This window comes from Astyanax mexicanus, chromosome 18 (genome assembly GCF_023375975.1).
Source record: "Astyanax mexicanus isolate ESR-SI-001 chromosome 18, AstMex3_surface, whole genome shotgun sequence".
In the NCBI taxonomy this organism is placed as follows: Eukaryota; Metazoa; Chordata; class Actinopteri; order Characiformes; family Acestrorhamphidae; genus Astyanax; species Astyanax mexicanus.
This window is the reverse complement of record NC_064425.1, coordinates 29,900,572-29,916,208: the sequence shown is the minus strand read 5'-3', so window position 1 is coordinate 29,916,208 and position 15,637 is coordinate 29,900,572. Positions and strand designations below refer to the sequence as shown.

The window sequence follows — 15,637 nt, the reverse complement described above, 5'->3', positions numbered from 1 at the left end:
CTTGCCAATACAAAGTCCTAATAGATATATTGTCCTAGTTCAACTCTATATCTCTATATCTACACTATATAAATACTCCCCAACACAGATCTAAAATAGATATGCAATATAAAGCTGCTCTAAAAATTGCCAAACTGCTGTTATCTCCACGTTCCTGGAGCAATTCTGAACTCTGCTTTATCTCTTTAAATACAATATCACTGAAACGATGCTGAAAGGAGCAAAACAGACAAAGACTCCACTCTTAAGTTGCTATTATCACAGCATGTTTTGAAAAAGAGCACAGGACATGCAGTACAGACCTGCCCTGAGAACACAGGACACCCACAAGAAAGTTCAGAGACAAAATCGGGTCCAGAAGGGAATGCCTGTGATGTTCCCATTTAGACAAACACACTATCATTCCTAAAAACTAAAGTCTAAAAAGATGAAGAAACTGATGCATAATATTAAACGAAAGTGATAAATTCTTTCCCAAAGAACTGGAGAATTTATTTAAACACATTCAGCAACATTGAACATGATGTAAATAGGGCTTCCATTACATTTATATTGGAACATTTCTCTCACAATGTTCCCTACAATAAACATAACTGTAATATTGGAAAAAATGTTTTAGAAATGTCCAGACAGCTTGACATTTCTAAAATGTTCTAAAATCTTAAAGTCTAAATATTCAGATATGGTTCTACTAATCAACCACTTTAAGAGGGACCTTCCCAGCTAACCAAGGACATAACAAGATTGTTCAGCAATGTTTATATAAAGGTTTCAGGAACATTCTGGAAACTTTGCACATATCATTTGACATAATAATTATTCGAATGTTCCCACAACCCTAACCCTGACACAAAACACTCTCCACAAAATGTGAAAAGCCCAAATTCAACTCGGAGAATAAACAAATGTACAAAAATAATACAAAAATGGAAGGTTACAAAAATGTTATAGGAATATCCATCATTAAAAAAAAAACATTCAGAAAATGTTAGAACCCAAGATGGATTAGGCCTGTTTTTTTTTTTAAGTGCCAAGTAACTTAAGTCATATATAATGCTACAGAAAAATAATCCCAGGAACATTCTGAAAATGTTGAATGACATACAAAATGCCCTTTTTAGAACGTTCCTGTAATGTTCACTGTAATGTAACATTAATGTCACAACACAGTAGCCACCACATTCTCTTGTCGTGTTCTTGCATTTGGAAACTGTGAAACTGTGCAATCTGTGAAACCTGTTGGTGGATGCCCACATGCTCAGCATTTCTGGCCGTCTGCACCTTCCTTTCTTTCTTTCTTTCTTTCTTTCTTTCTGTCTCTCCCTCCCTCTTTTTTATTTTCTCTCGCTCTACATTCAGGCTGCATCCCACTCTGTATTAGCATCTCAATATGAAGCAGTGTGTGCTGTGCGCTGGTGAAAACATCATTATCTGGAACTCCAGCCTTATTGACTCAATGAAAGCTGTGCTCAGGAGCAGCAGCCACCTTAGTTAAAACTGAAGAGTGCTTTCTTTTTCTTCCTTTTTTTTCTTTCTTCTTTTCTTTTTTTCTCTCTCTCTCCCTCTTTCTTTCGTATGTGCAATGCAGTGGTGCCTCGTCGTACGTGGGCCATAAATCGCGTGCATAATACCAGTCCACTCTATAAAAATGTCACCGATACACCTTGCTCGCCCTGGGCTGACATTTCTATTCTACAGATGGAAAAATCATTCCGGTGCCGCACCGCTGACAGATGAGCTGGCACCCCGAGACATGATTTAAGATCCTTCTTTTCCTTTTGCCCTCTACTTTTGCTTACGCCATTAGTTTAATACAGGACTCTTTGCTTGCATTTGTCTCCCCCCTCCACCTCCACCGCCACCACCACCACTACCACCCCCTTACCCCCCTCCACTCGTCCGCCGTCCTCCTCTTCGGCTCTCCTCCTCTTCGCAGGCCGTAGCGCCGGCCAGTTTAAGAGCTACTGTAAATGTCTAATTCTTAAAAGCTGCTGCAGTGCTGAGATCTGAGATCCGAGCTCCTCGCTGGCATGCTCTCATTGATCTGGGGTGTTTACAAGATCACGTCCATCGCCAGTGTCTTCTGAACAAGGCGATGCTTGCGTGGGCACCTCTCTCTCTCTCTCTCTCTCTCTCTCTCTCTCTTTCTCTCTACACTTGATTTATCTGACCTCGATCTCAGTGCAGGCCTGTTTACTTTCTGTTTTTTTTTCCTTTCCACCTTTCTACAGTTATTTTCCTTCCCCAGACGATGAATAATGCAGCTCAGTCTTCATTACGAGCCAATCAATTATAGCCCATGATTGATGGACTGATAGATTTGCTGACCTTAGGTCCAATAGATGAGCAGATAAGTAGATGAGTAGGCCTGTGTCATTAACTTGCGAACAATGACCAAGGCCGTGTCTATATAAGGAGTGTTGCAAAACAATAGATTTTTATCAAAGTATTGCAATTTTTGTTTTGCAATACTGTATCGGTTTTACAGTAAAGGTCTACAATATGGACAAAAGAAAATGATGTGCAATAATGCTGTAAGATATCCTGATATTAATGTTAAACACAATAAATTACAGCTACAGTTCAACTGAAGGCCAAATAGAGTTGTTTGTAAGTTTAGGCAAAGGAGTCTGCTAGATGTGCCTCAAAACATCCACTTAAATGTCTGCGCAGCTTTATCTTCTGATTTTGAAACTGGACTGTTTACACTGGAAAGAACTACTTTCCCACAGTCCAGGGTCTCTCATGTTATTCTGCATTGTCACTGATTGACTGAGGTAAGATAATAAAATTATACTTTGTATTTGTCAGTATTTTACCCTTATTTTGGCTCTGCATCTTCTTTTCTTACACTGCACACTTTCTAAACAAAAGTTTTGCAACTATTCAAATATTTTAAAAGTGTAAATTCAGAAGGTTGAACAGAAAATTGCATACCTAAACAATGGTAATGATGATCATTTAAATTCAGTGATTTTGTGTGAATTAAAGACAAGAAAATAGATACACAAGCAAAACAAATCAGTTTAGACCAAAAATATCACATTTATATATCTAAAAAAAACATAAATCAGTTGATCACTAGTTTGATGTTCACAATTCATCTTTTTGCAGCTTTTCTGATGTGTTTATTGAGAAAACTCAAATTGTAATAACAATATACTATGAGTATTCCTACACTCTTAAAACATAGTATTGATTTTAGTTTGTTGTTATTAGTTTACATGTAAACATTGATGTCAGACAGTTTTCCTAATTTTCTTTTAAACAAATTACAATGTATTGCCTTGCTTTCAGTTTTACATTATGTTGTACTACAGTACAGAAGCATAACCCATACGCATCCACACACACACACACACACACACACACAACACACACATGTACTTGTATTCAGAGCGTGTAGTTGCATGTACAAAGACTGTGGAAATGCACACAAGGCCACCAAGCCACTAAAATCTTACATGGCACAAACACACACACACACACATACATATATATATATATACATATATTACATATTCCTTCAATGTCACCCCTTTCCCAGACTCATACCCAGACACTAAAGTGGTATGTTTACTGTTTGGGTTCCTGTCATCACACTCTGAGACCTTCAGACAAAGTTCATGACTAATTCGTACAGTTATGCGTACGGTTAATTGCATTCAGCATTAAGGTCAAAGTCCCGTCACCCAGGCCTTGTAATTCAAGTCCCCATGTGATAAACTGCCGAGGTAATTTCACTGAACAAACACGAGGCAAGAGTTCACAAACCTGTATTTTGTACTCCGACTGTCTAGCCTGGGGTCATCTCCCAGCAATGCAACACAGCTGAGGCGTACACACTTGAAAATTACATTTATCACTGGCTGCTGTCAGATACAATTCCAGAATTGAGCTTTTCCTTCCCGCCTCTATTCAGCCTCGCTGACATGAAAAAGAAGGAGCGCAGAATAAAGCAGCTCAACGGGAGGACACGCATCTCATAAAGCACTTCAGAAGCTCAGGAACATTCCCAGCAGTAGAGCAGCTAGCAGCAGAAGAGGACTAGCTGGGTTTTATACAGTAGCATCAGGTTTTCAAAAAAGTGGGCAATATGACAACATTATTTATCATATTGTGATAAATCTGATTATCATATTGACAATATGAGAAAACTATTCGCTTACACATCCAAATCATCAAACTCAAGTTCCAATAACTTCCATGGCCACAGGTGTATATAAAACCAAGCACACAGACATGCAGCAGAACTGCCTGTACAAATACTCCACAGTCAACTGTCAGTGATATTATCTGTCTATATGTAAAAATAACAGCGCCGGGTCAGCAGATGCTGAAGCAAATAGACACATACAGAGGTCACAAACCTTCTGCAGAGTCAATCACTACAGACCTCCAAACTTCATGTGGCTTTAGATTAGCTCATGAAGAACAGTAGAGCATAGAGAGCTTCATGGAATAGAGAGTTTGGAGTATGGCTGAGCAGTTCCATCCATGCCTCACATCACCAAACACAATGGAAATGAGGAGATACTTTTGGCAATACAGTGTATCGAGGATATCAACAATGCTGCTAAACTGGAAAATAATTACAATTAAAAAATTAAATATAAAAACTAATTGTAGCATTTAAAGATCTTTCATTACTGATCTTAATAGAGTGTGTATTAAAAATAGTTAATAAACATAACAGAAAAAAAAAACTAAAAACCAAAGGTGGGTGAGTGTGTATCAGTATTACGTAGTTTTAAACAGAGATGATTGACATATTAAGCCCTGTTTTATGCCAATAATGTTGTCTGATAATAATACATTTATTAGCTTGCTCTGTAGCTATGAACTTGTATGTATTTACAATATTTAGACAATGGATTTAGAGTATATGTTTAAATATCCTACATAAATAAAATAATACAATAAAAACAGCTGTTTTAAACAAAAGTCAGCAAACATCCTCATCTATATTAACAGATCATGGTCTTCTTAGAATAATTCACAAAAAATTTATTATTCTAAATAAAATAAATTAATTAATATTTGGTCAAAATTTTATATAGTTACTCACAGAAGCCTCTACTGTCATTACTGGGTTAAACTGGCCAGAGCAGTAGGTGTACAATACTGTATAAATATACTTTTTATAAACATACATTATCTTTTTTTACAAATAATCTGACACATTAAATTAGTTCTGTTCGATTTACACTTGTAATGAGTACACATGTTGTTTTATCTTGTTTTCATGATTAAAAAAAAGTATAAAAATGTCAATATTAGTATGTCAATAAAAACTGGTATAAAAAACTTGCGTGAAGAAAAACTGGCATCATGCCATCTCTATTAATAATAGCACGTAAACTAACAGTGGCAGTACAAATCAAACAGATCAAAGTTAGATGTACTGAACTGCATTGATAGGAATGGGCTATGGGTCAGACATCACACTATCCACACTGATCCAAAATAAAACATTTCCCTAAAACTCATTTTCCTGATTCAGCATGTAGAGAAAGATGGCACTAGAAAAAAAATGTCAATAGAGAGATAAGGAGATTTATCTCCACAATTAAAGAGACCCATCTCCAAACACCTGGACTAATAAATCCATGACCTTTTAGCCTGTGACTCCTGACCTTCTGACATTTACTACTGCTGCTCTCCACCGCTTCACATTGATTGCAAAAAGATCGTGAAGAACGTAATAACATCTCACAGAGCCAACATCTACACTGACCAAGTCCTTACTCACACCAGCGTCCAATAGTTCACTACCATCATCATGAGGGGAAATGACTCACAGTTTGCTTATCTCGATCTGTCTGGATTTGGGAAAACCCACCAAAACACTACTAAAACAGTAGTCTGAAGCTTCAAAAGTCTATGGAAGAGTGTGATCTGAACAATAGGTTAATTGACATATATTGTTAAGATTGAGTAATATGTTCTTTACAGGCTAAACAACACATGTATGTCCCCATAACACAGTCAGAACTGTATAAGATCTGGAGGAACTACACACTTCTAATGTAAGGTGACAAAGGCTGCAGTGTCCCCCATCTCAAGTCCAGTCCAGCCACCTTTTTTTCCCCACCAATATACACTTAATAAACAACAAGTGTCAGCCAACGTGCTGTACAATAAAATAAAAAATAAAAAAAATAACAGGACAAAATAAACCAATGCATAAGATGTGACTAAAAGCTTGATCTTTTTTAAGTGCTAGGGATTTACCAAATCGTAAAATTCTGTCCGAAACAAACTAAAAGTACTAAATGAAATACAAACATTACTTCCACTGTGTTTTGTCTTGCTTTCCATATAACATCATAGTTTGGTATTAATTAGTGATGTACAGAAATTTAAATGTTTGTTTAAAAACAAAAATTGAACAAAATTAAACATTTAGAAGAAGGAATGAATACTAAAACATTTTGTTGTTTTTTTGCAGGTTTTTGCTATTTTTTTGCTTTTTTGTGTCTTTTCAAAGAAAACATCATTGTTCGGTATAAATTAAGAATGCACCAAATTTATGGTACTTTATTATTGGGGGAAGGCTGAATACAAAACAAATATATTCACCACTGCACAAACTAAACATCCTTAAAGTATATATATTTGTCTTGCTTTTCAAAGAACATGTCATTTTTGTAAATGACAAGTTATTTGGTTCCCCACTCTCCACTTCCAATTACATTGAAGTTTATATGAACTCTAACAAGGAATTTTCTAGCTGCTTCCGCTGCTTCTCTTTTTAACATTAATTTTATCTGACCAGATGAGGAGGAATCCCCCCTTTAATATATATTAGCATTGATAGTACAAGTGATAGTAGAAGGTACATGTGAACCTTGGTTCATCCCAAGATTTTTCCTCCTACAGCTCTGAGGGAGTTTTTTCTTGCCTCTGTCACTCTATGTTCAATGTTCTGTCAGATTCTCTGTCCTGCCACTACATTTCTGTAAAGCTGCCAAACACTGAAAGCGCATTTTGAGTAATTCTCGCCAAATATTCGGTGCATCCTCTAAAAAACGGCACATACGCCTAAGAATATAAACAGAGTCTTAAATTCAACTTAGATCAAAAATTATCTATTGCTGTGATTCCTTTTAGTATTATTTTGTTCTAAACAAAAAAGTGGAGCACTGTTTCAGAACACCAGCAACAACATCTATACATCTATCTATCTAATATATGTGCTGGTGAAATGCCAGCAGAGAAATGCCCTCTGTCTTTGTGTCCTGCTGTCCTGTGATATCTTGTGACTGGGATAGATAGCTTGGATAGAGAGCATAGACAGGATACATGACCAGCAGTTTATATAGCAGCCAGCGAGCCTTTCCAAAAAACACATCTTCATCATGATCATCTTCATCTACATGCCATCCGCTTGTGTGTGTGTGTGTGACTGTCCACAGTCAGTCACATGAAACAAAATGTCAACCCCTGCCTGCTGAACAGATACACACACACACAGACACACACACATACAAACATTTACTGTCTAAACTAATTGGAGATGGCATTTTCCCCCAATTTTTGCCGTCCCCACTTTACAGGTGTGTACTCTGACATTTGGCCCCAAAAGTGTTGTAAGTCAACACACACACATACACACACACACACACACACACACCTAGAGCCTAGCTAACCTACTGTTTAGGAGTAAACACTGGCTGGGGGCCCTCTGTGGAAAGAAAATACAAGCCTGGCCACACAATAATGAAACAAAATGGAATTTGAAATTCGCCAGCTCCTGGTTTCTGGTGCTTCATTAGGCTACTTCAGTTTGAATGGTGTGTGTATATGTGTGTCAATATATGACATGTAAGTTATATATTTATTTATTAGCTGTCATATGGCTTATTTGAGGCAAAACGTCCAAATCATAGAGCTTCCCAAGCTTCTCCACAAAGCTTCCTCACAAGCTTTAAATCATATTTAATCACTTAACGCAATAACACTGTAACAATACTGAACAGACAAGTCAAACCAAGCCAAGGTAGTGGGTTAAGGAAGGTAGTTAACAATAATAAAGCTAATTTAGGCTTCCTATTTTCTCCCCGCTACTCACACATACACACACATAAATATATATATATATATATATATTAGCGAGTAACTGAGGACCATCCATTTCTCTCTCCAGCAGCAGCAGCAGCTAATGTTACCCATCACCAGGTCTGTGTACCCTCAGCTGAGCACGTACCTGCTCTTCAAATGGCTTCATGTGATGATGAGAGTCCTCTGAGAACTGAGGCTCGTTCAGGGCTCCACTCTTCTCCCCACATGTTCACGCGTGTCTTCACCGCGTACACCAAGCCAAACTCAGCGTGTTCGGCTATTAAAACTGAGTAGAAACCAAATAAAAAAAAACTCGCACGCTCTTCACGAGCTGCGCACGCGCTTGTTTTTTTTCTCTCTCTCTCTCTCTCTCTCCGCTTTGAGTCAATGCAGTCGCCTGCCTGAATTGTTTATGCGAGGTATCCCCGGCACTCCGCAATGCCATGTACGTGCACACCTGTATTGCGACAGGCCCCGCCCCTCACGTACCTTCCTGCACCCTGATTGGAGGACCCTAGCTCTACCCCCAGCACACTGGTTGGCAAAAACCACAGTACAAAGCTCGCCCCCGCTCTACGATTGGCGAACAGTTCACACTTGCCAAGGCTCAGCCAATCACGGAGCGCAAGGGGCGGGGCTTACCTAAAAACAGGTGTGAAAACAAAGAAAAGAGCAGAGCGAGAGAGCGAGCGAAACAGCCCACTAACGTCATGTGGACTCCTCCTAGTCTTAAAGCCACAGCAAGAGCTATTTTCCCAGTCATTCCAAGGCTGTGATATAATTAGGCAGGTCTATATTAAGGTCTTGTATGATTACACGTAACCAGCACAGGGGAGCTACTCCCCAATCTCCTCAGGCTCAGACTTGTTCACTTACATGTTACGCGTTGTGCTCGTGCACTTCAGAGACCTGACTGCCTTCTGCCTTTCTGACAGTGTTAGATATATATTTATCTATCTATTAATGAACACATTTACAGCTCTGGAAACAAAAACGATGAGTTTCTTTGATTTACCAAATTGAAAACCTCAGGAATATAATCAAGAGGAAGATGGATGACCACAAGCCATCAAACCAAACTGAACTGCCTGAATTTTTGCCCCAGTAGTGGCACGAAGTTATCCAAAAGCAGTGTGTAAGACTGGTGGAGGAGGACATGCCAAGATGCATGAAAACTGTGATTAAAAACCAGGGATATTCCACCAAATATTGATTTCTGAACTCTTAAAACTTTATGAATTAACACCAATCAAGCTCAACATAAATGTTGGTATCCGCTGCTCCAATAATATGCGTGGCCACATTTGACTGATCTGGTGTTCTGCAAAACCTAGTTGCAGAATTATTTTAAGCGAGCCCTGGTTCTGTCTCCACCAAATTAAAGGCCAAGTTTCATATAATGGGATGTCAAAAACAGGCTGCGAAGTGGGAGTTCCAAGAAGGCGACACTTCAAGAAGATCATCAAACACCAAAGGAGTCAATAGCAGTTAATGTGGTATTAAAAACTAGACAGCAAAATAATTTGCATCCAAATATTAAAATCAACCTCATCGTTTAATTACTATGGAGTTTGTAATGATTACCTTTCGTGTTAAACTCTCATTTAAAATCATGTAAAAAAAAGTACATACAACAAATAAAAATCCAATGAATCCATTATGCTCTGTGACTTTATTTACCCCCTAAGGTTCACTACCTGGTAACTACAATGGAAGACATAAAAAATAAAGGGGTGTACCTAAGTTATAGGCTACCAGTGGGGTGAAAAAATCTTTAAGAGGTTAAGATCTAGCTGTGAACCAGAAAATATATATATATGTACTGTAATGATTTACATATACTTTTTTCAATAAACAATGAAATACAAATGTCTGGATTCAAGTCTTTAAAATGTAAAAAAAAATTGAATAAGGTGCTAAGTAAAGATACTGAAGATGTACCCTTGAAGATACCACCCCAGTGACAAGCAAAGTACCACCCATGTGACAGTTTGGCACCTTTTTTTGGGAGTGTAAAAGCAGGGTGAAGAAGTGTCCTCAGTGTAAATTCTTAGAAATATCTGAGTATTCAGAAATGACATCATTATGGATATTTAAGAGGATCTGAAAGGAGAAAACATGTTACAGTTTCCTACAATAAAAGTCCACCTCATTTTACAGTGAAGTCTAAGAATTAGTGATTCTTAGATTACTGACATAATCACTTACTTATAAAATCCTTATAAAATCAATGTAAAATACTTTATCCTTATTTTATTTTATATTTAGTCATTTTAGAGCAGTTCTATCGGTCCACTTATCAAGACATTTTGAGTTTTGAGAGAGCAATAATAATATGCTTTTGAGGAAAAAAATAAATATAGCGTTTAGCTTCAGAATCAACCATGTAAAACTTTGTATATTTGCAGAGATTATACTTGATTTAAGCACTGAGAAGGAGCATGAATATTACTATACACACTGATATGCCAAATGTCATGGAACAGGAATTATTATTATGTCCCGTGACTTTTGCCATAACCAGTGATGTCCAGTGCTAATACACACTGCACTGAGCTGTTGGATGTGTATGGGGGTCTGCATTTAATATGGATGTGATTTTTGCCAGTCACTTTTATTTTAACATGTACCGGAACCGTTAGCACTCACTGCACTGTCCACTGTGTTTGATAATGCCCTTTCTGATGTATTTTTGTACACACGTAACACTGTCGATTGTCGTCTTGCCATAAGCACACTGGCCAGTTTTAACCTAACCTCACTCACAAGATAACACCTCACAAAATATAATGCAGAGGAATGGGCATTCCCAAGGTAACACATGATCAATTTACTTACTGCTGTATAATGACTTTTATTAAACATTATTAAAATCATCGTTTTATTTTAAAAGTTTAAAGCATTAGCTTACTGAATATTATATCACAGTTAGTTTCAACCCTGCAATGTGATTGGCTGAGAGGTGTTCTATGAGTGTCGTTATCAGCCGGTAACGCACTGTAACCGAAGCTCTCCATGTGTTACTCTGACATATACAGGTAACCTAGCAACGATGCAGCGCTTACAAACCAAACAGAGCAGCTACAAACAGAGCAGCAATGGAACTATTTTAACTCGCAAAGTGTTTATAACCAAACAGATCGTATTTTATCGTCCCCTTTAACTCAAATTCTTTCAGTATGCAGCAATAATGGAACTGTGGTATAATCACAATAATATACTGGAGGTTTGTGCTATAACATGTAATATTGGCACTGCTGTGCTGCGGTCGTAGGCATGAGGGATGTTTAAATATATTTAAAAATTTGTATTAAAAAAGGAGTAAATGCAAGGTTTTTTTTTTTTTTGGCATGACAATAAATATGCTACTCAAAATCATTATTACCAGCATTTCACTATAGTATAGCAAGTGAGCTTGCAACTGCCTTTGAAGATACTTTCAAGTTCTTGAAATTTTTCAGATTGTCTGACCTTCATTTCGTAAAGTATTTTTTTTTGTCTTTACTTAGTTGAGTAGTTCTTGTCAAAATATACATTAGAACGTTACTCAAACACTGAATTGTTGACTGACTCAACTTTCTGTAATTTATCTGAAAATCTGAATCATCTAGAAAAGGTAGAAGTGAAAGCACCCTTAAGCTTAAGTTTGAGCTTCAAAATCAACCATATGAATTTCAACCATAAATAAACCCATTTACTGTGTATTTATATTTATATTTTATTTTATATTGATACACAATAATAGATAAGGGTATCATATAATGAGTCTAGCATGTACAGTAATGTTTAGCCTTGTTTGCTATATATACCCTTGGGAATTCACAGCTTTTGACTTTACACCAAGTTCTCACCTCCCTCAGCCCACATGAGCCACGTCAGTTCTGGCTAAAGCAAACATGCCGTGCTGTGGCTTCAGAAGGCCGGGATCCTGCTGGGAAACACTATCAGCCATGTAGAGTTTCACAGCTTGCTGGAGTACAAAAAGATGTGAAGGTGTCGCTGCCCCTCCCCGTCAGGACCGCAGGATCATTCAGAACTGTCGGACGGGTGGCCGTCGTGTTGGGCTGCCTTTTGCTGCTGCTGGACATTGATTATGCGTTTAGGGGTCAAAGTGAACTTCACTTTGCATTTGGATTTGTTTCACATTAAATGATAACATTCAGCTCATTGCTTTTGTCTTTATATGGTTATACATTATGTTGGCAAATGTGATTTACACTAAGTGTATGAAGTAGCTTCACACTATTTACTACTATAATGGTATTACTAGGTACATTTAGTGTACATTATATCTATATATCTATAGCACTAACTGCACTTTTTTATTTTAAAGTCAAACAAGCGCTGGATGTTCTACACAGGTTGAAATAAACATAAAAACGGTTTATTTGCGTGAGTAAAGTAAAGCGCTTCCATTTATTTAGATAAATAAAGTATCTATCTATCTATCTATCTATCTATCTATCTATCTATCTATCTATCTATCTATCTATCTATCTATCTATCTATCTATCTATCTATCTATCTATCTATTTAGCTTAGATTTCCAATTTATTTCTATTTTGTCTAGGGGTGAGTTTTCAGTGAAGTTTCTCCAGCACTAAAGCTGGCTGCAGCAGCATTAGCATTAGCCGCTAACCACAGTGCTAGCAGGATGTAAATGCTGCTCAATAGTGCTAAACTGAGAAAACTTGAGTGTTCTAGTAACCCAGGGCTCTATAAGCTAGCATTTTGTCCCACATAGACTACAGTCCAATATACTTACCTCTAAATGGCAAAAGAGCTAGCGCTGCGATTAGTGGCTAATGCTAATGCTGCTTAGTGCTGCAGAAACTTCAATGAAAACTCACCCTTATAACGCTGTACTTCAGCTGCGTGGCTTTACTGCTTCTTAATACCTGACTGGTGAAATTTATACATACTGTAAGGTGCACCGGATTATAAGGCACATTGAAGATTTTTGGGAAAATGGTACACAGTGTTAACAGTATATTACTGGTATGTAAATCCTATCTACAAATACAATCTGCACTAATAATTCCAAGTATTAGAAGTTTCCAAGTATAAAATTTGCCAGTGGACTTATAAAACAATAAAAAATACCATATAAAAGTACCTTAAGCTTAACCATTTAGATAAATAACATAAACAAGCGTATATGACTTTACCTAATCAGCTGCATAAGTGGTACACTGTATTTTTCACAGTAATATCATAGAGTAAATTTAACATTTTTAATGATGTTCTAACAATGTTCAATTGCATATCTGTAGAATACAATGCATATATAACCGTAATATTTGGGGGGAAAACAGGAGGTTATATTTAAAATGAGGATTCTTAAGAATTTTCTGTTTTATTGAAAATCTCATAAATCCACCACAAAATCTAATTATAGACTGTAGAAAATAAGCTCTTCAATATATTGTAAGCAACTGTGTACTCTGACTTTGTTTGGGTAGAGTTTACTTCATATTTTGAGCTAAATTGAAGAACCAAGACCCACTAAAATCTTAATTTGTTTAGTATATTACACAAAAATACATCTTTCATATTGGCCTCTGATATCCTTTATTTGCATAATGCGTGTGTCCACTACCCATTCTTTTTACCGCCTGTATTTGTTTTTTTTACAGTTTATACAGTGTATATTTAATTACATTGTTATAATGTATTTATTACTATACAATAGTTACTCTAAGTAACTAAGTAACTGTAATTAATTTAAAGTAAATTATTATTCTTGCTATAGAGTAATATGCTATAATCTTCATCTTAAGTGAATTACTGTAATTATACAGTCCCTTATTAGCAACTTTTTTACTTTTTATATTTATCTTTGAGAACAGATCTGCACACTCTACATAATTCCCCTTAATGTGTCCCTTATTTTTTTTTGTCTTTAATATTAATCTGCGATGTAGAAAATAATTTAAATAAATAAATAAATAAAAAAACGTTGAGTGAGAAGGTATGTTCAAACTTTTGACCGTGTTATTACAATAAGACAAAATTAAAACCTTAATGAGATGCTCAAATAATTGAACTGATTCAGTTATTGTTAATAAATATTCAGGGACAGCTGGGCACTCGCTCTTTTACATGATAAGAGTTTAAATATAAGAAATATCAAACAGAGGTTCTTGTACGCATCACCTGCATAAGCACACTGATGTTATTATACAGCTTTACCAAATTGAAAACCTCTGGAATATAATGGATGATCACAAGCCATCAAACCAAGCTGAACTTCTTACATTTTTGCACCAGGTGTAGAATAAAGTTATCCAAAAGCAGTGTGTAAGAGTGGTGGAGGAGAAGATGCATAAAAACTGTGATTAAAAATCAGGTTTAACTCTTAAAACTTTATGAATATGAACTTATTTTCTTTGCCTTATTTGAGGTCTGAAAGCTCTACATCTTTTTTATTATTTCAGTCCTTTCTCATTTTCTGTAAATAAATGCTCTAAATGACAATATATTTATTTTGAATTTGGGAGAAATGTTGTCTGTATTTTATAGAATAAAACACTGAAGTTCATTTTACTCAAACATATACCTATAAATAGCAAAATCAGAGAAATTGATTCAGAAACTGAAGTGGTCTCTTCATTTTTTACAGAGCTGTGGTTTACGTTACAGTTCTATCTCTTCCAGTTCAGTCAGAGGGGAGGGATTGACTTCCATCCTTTCCCTCAGTTTAACAACAAAAACAAGCGGAGAGCCGTTCAAAGAGCACGTCAGCCCTGAGCGGTGCACTGTGTCACAGAGCAGACCGAAACAAAGCAGACTTTGGCCTCAGCACCTGATGATTCCAGACAAAGAGCAGCGCGGGGACTGCCAGAGACTCTGACCTTTGATTCTGCTGCTTCTGCCTGAGCTATCTATGAACAGGAAGGAGCGCGGGCTCCCTGGGACGGCAGGTGCAAACAAGGATATGGGGCGAGGGAAATGCTAACTGTGATGTCACCTTTGGACTCGAATACAAAGGTTTGGCTGGTTTATCCAGCGGGGAGAGCGGAGTGCAGTACAGCTCAACACAATATTGACAGAACAAAACATAGAACTAAAAATAGGCTTTTTAGGGTAAGCAGTTTAAAAGCAGGGAAGGGTAAATTAAATAAAATAGAATAAAACAAATAATAAAATTTTGAAATAAAAAAACGTCCTGTTTTACATTATTTAAAGATTTAAAGTGCATTTATTGGGTATTATTTTTTTTTTTGACAGGAATTGGTATTGGTGTCCCATGACTTTTGTCAAGTCTCACAGAACATAAACACTGCGCTGATCTGCTGACCTTAGTAAAACTAAAAAACGTTGTAATCATGGTAAACATGGTAACACAATAGAAAAATGGTAAAACTATAAAAAACATGATAAAAAAAATCTGGTAAAAATTGTAAAAACATGGTAATTATGGTAAACATGGTAACACAATAGAAAAATGGTAAAACTATAAAAAAATGGTAAAATACAGTAAGCATGGTAATCATGGTAAAAAAACATGGTAAAACTATAAAACACATGGTAAAAATACGGTAAGCATGGGATTTATGACCTGGTAAACATG

The 15,637-nt window shown here is 36.6% G+C and overlaps 1 protein-coding gene across 1 annotated transcript in view; it reads right to left on the bottom strand.

Moving 5' to 3' along the window:
* The window catches only part of nrip1a (nuclear receptor interacting protein 1a), a 60,678-nt gene extending 52,206 nt beyond the window's left edge, over positions 1 to 8,472 (bottom strand). The window contains exon 1 of the mRNA XM_007229240.4: positions 8,210 to 8,472. The gene's annotated coding sequence lies outside the window, so the exon portion shown is untranslated. The remainder of the gene's footprint in view (positions 1 to 8,209) is intronic.
* Positions 8,473 to 15,637: the final 7,165 nt, after the last annotated feature.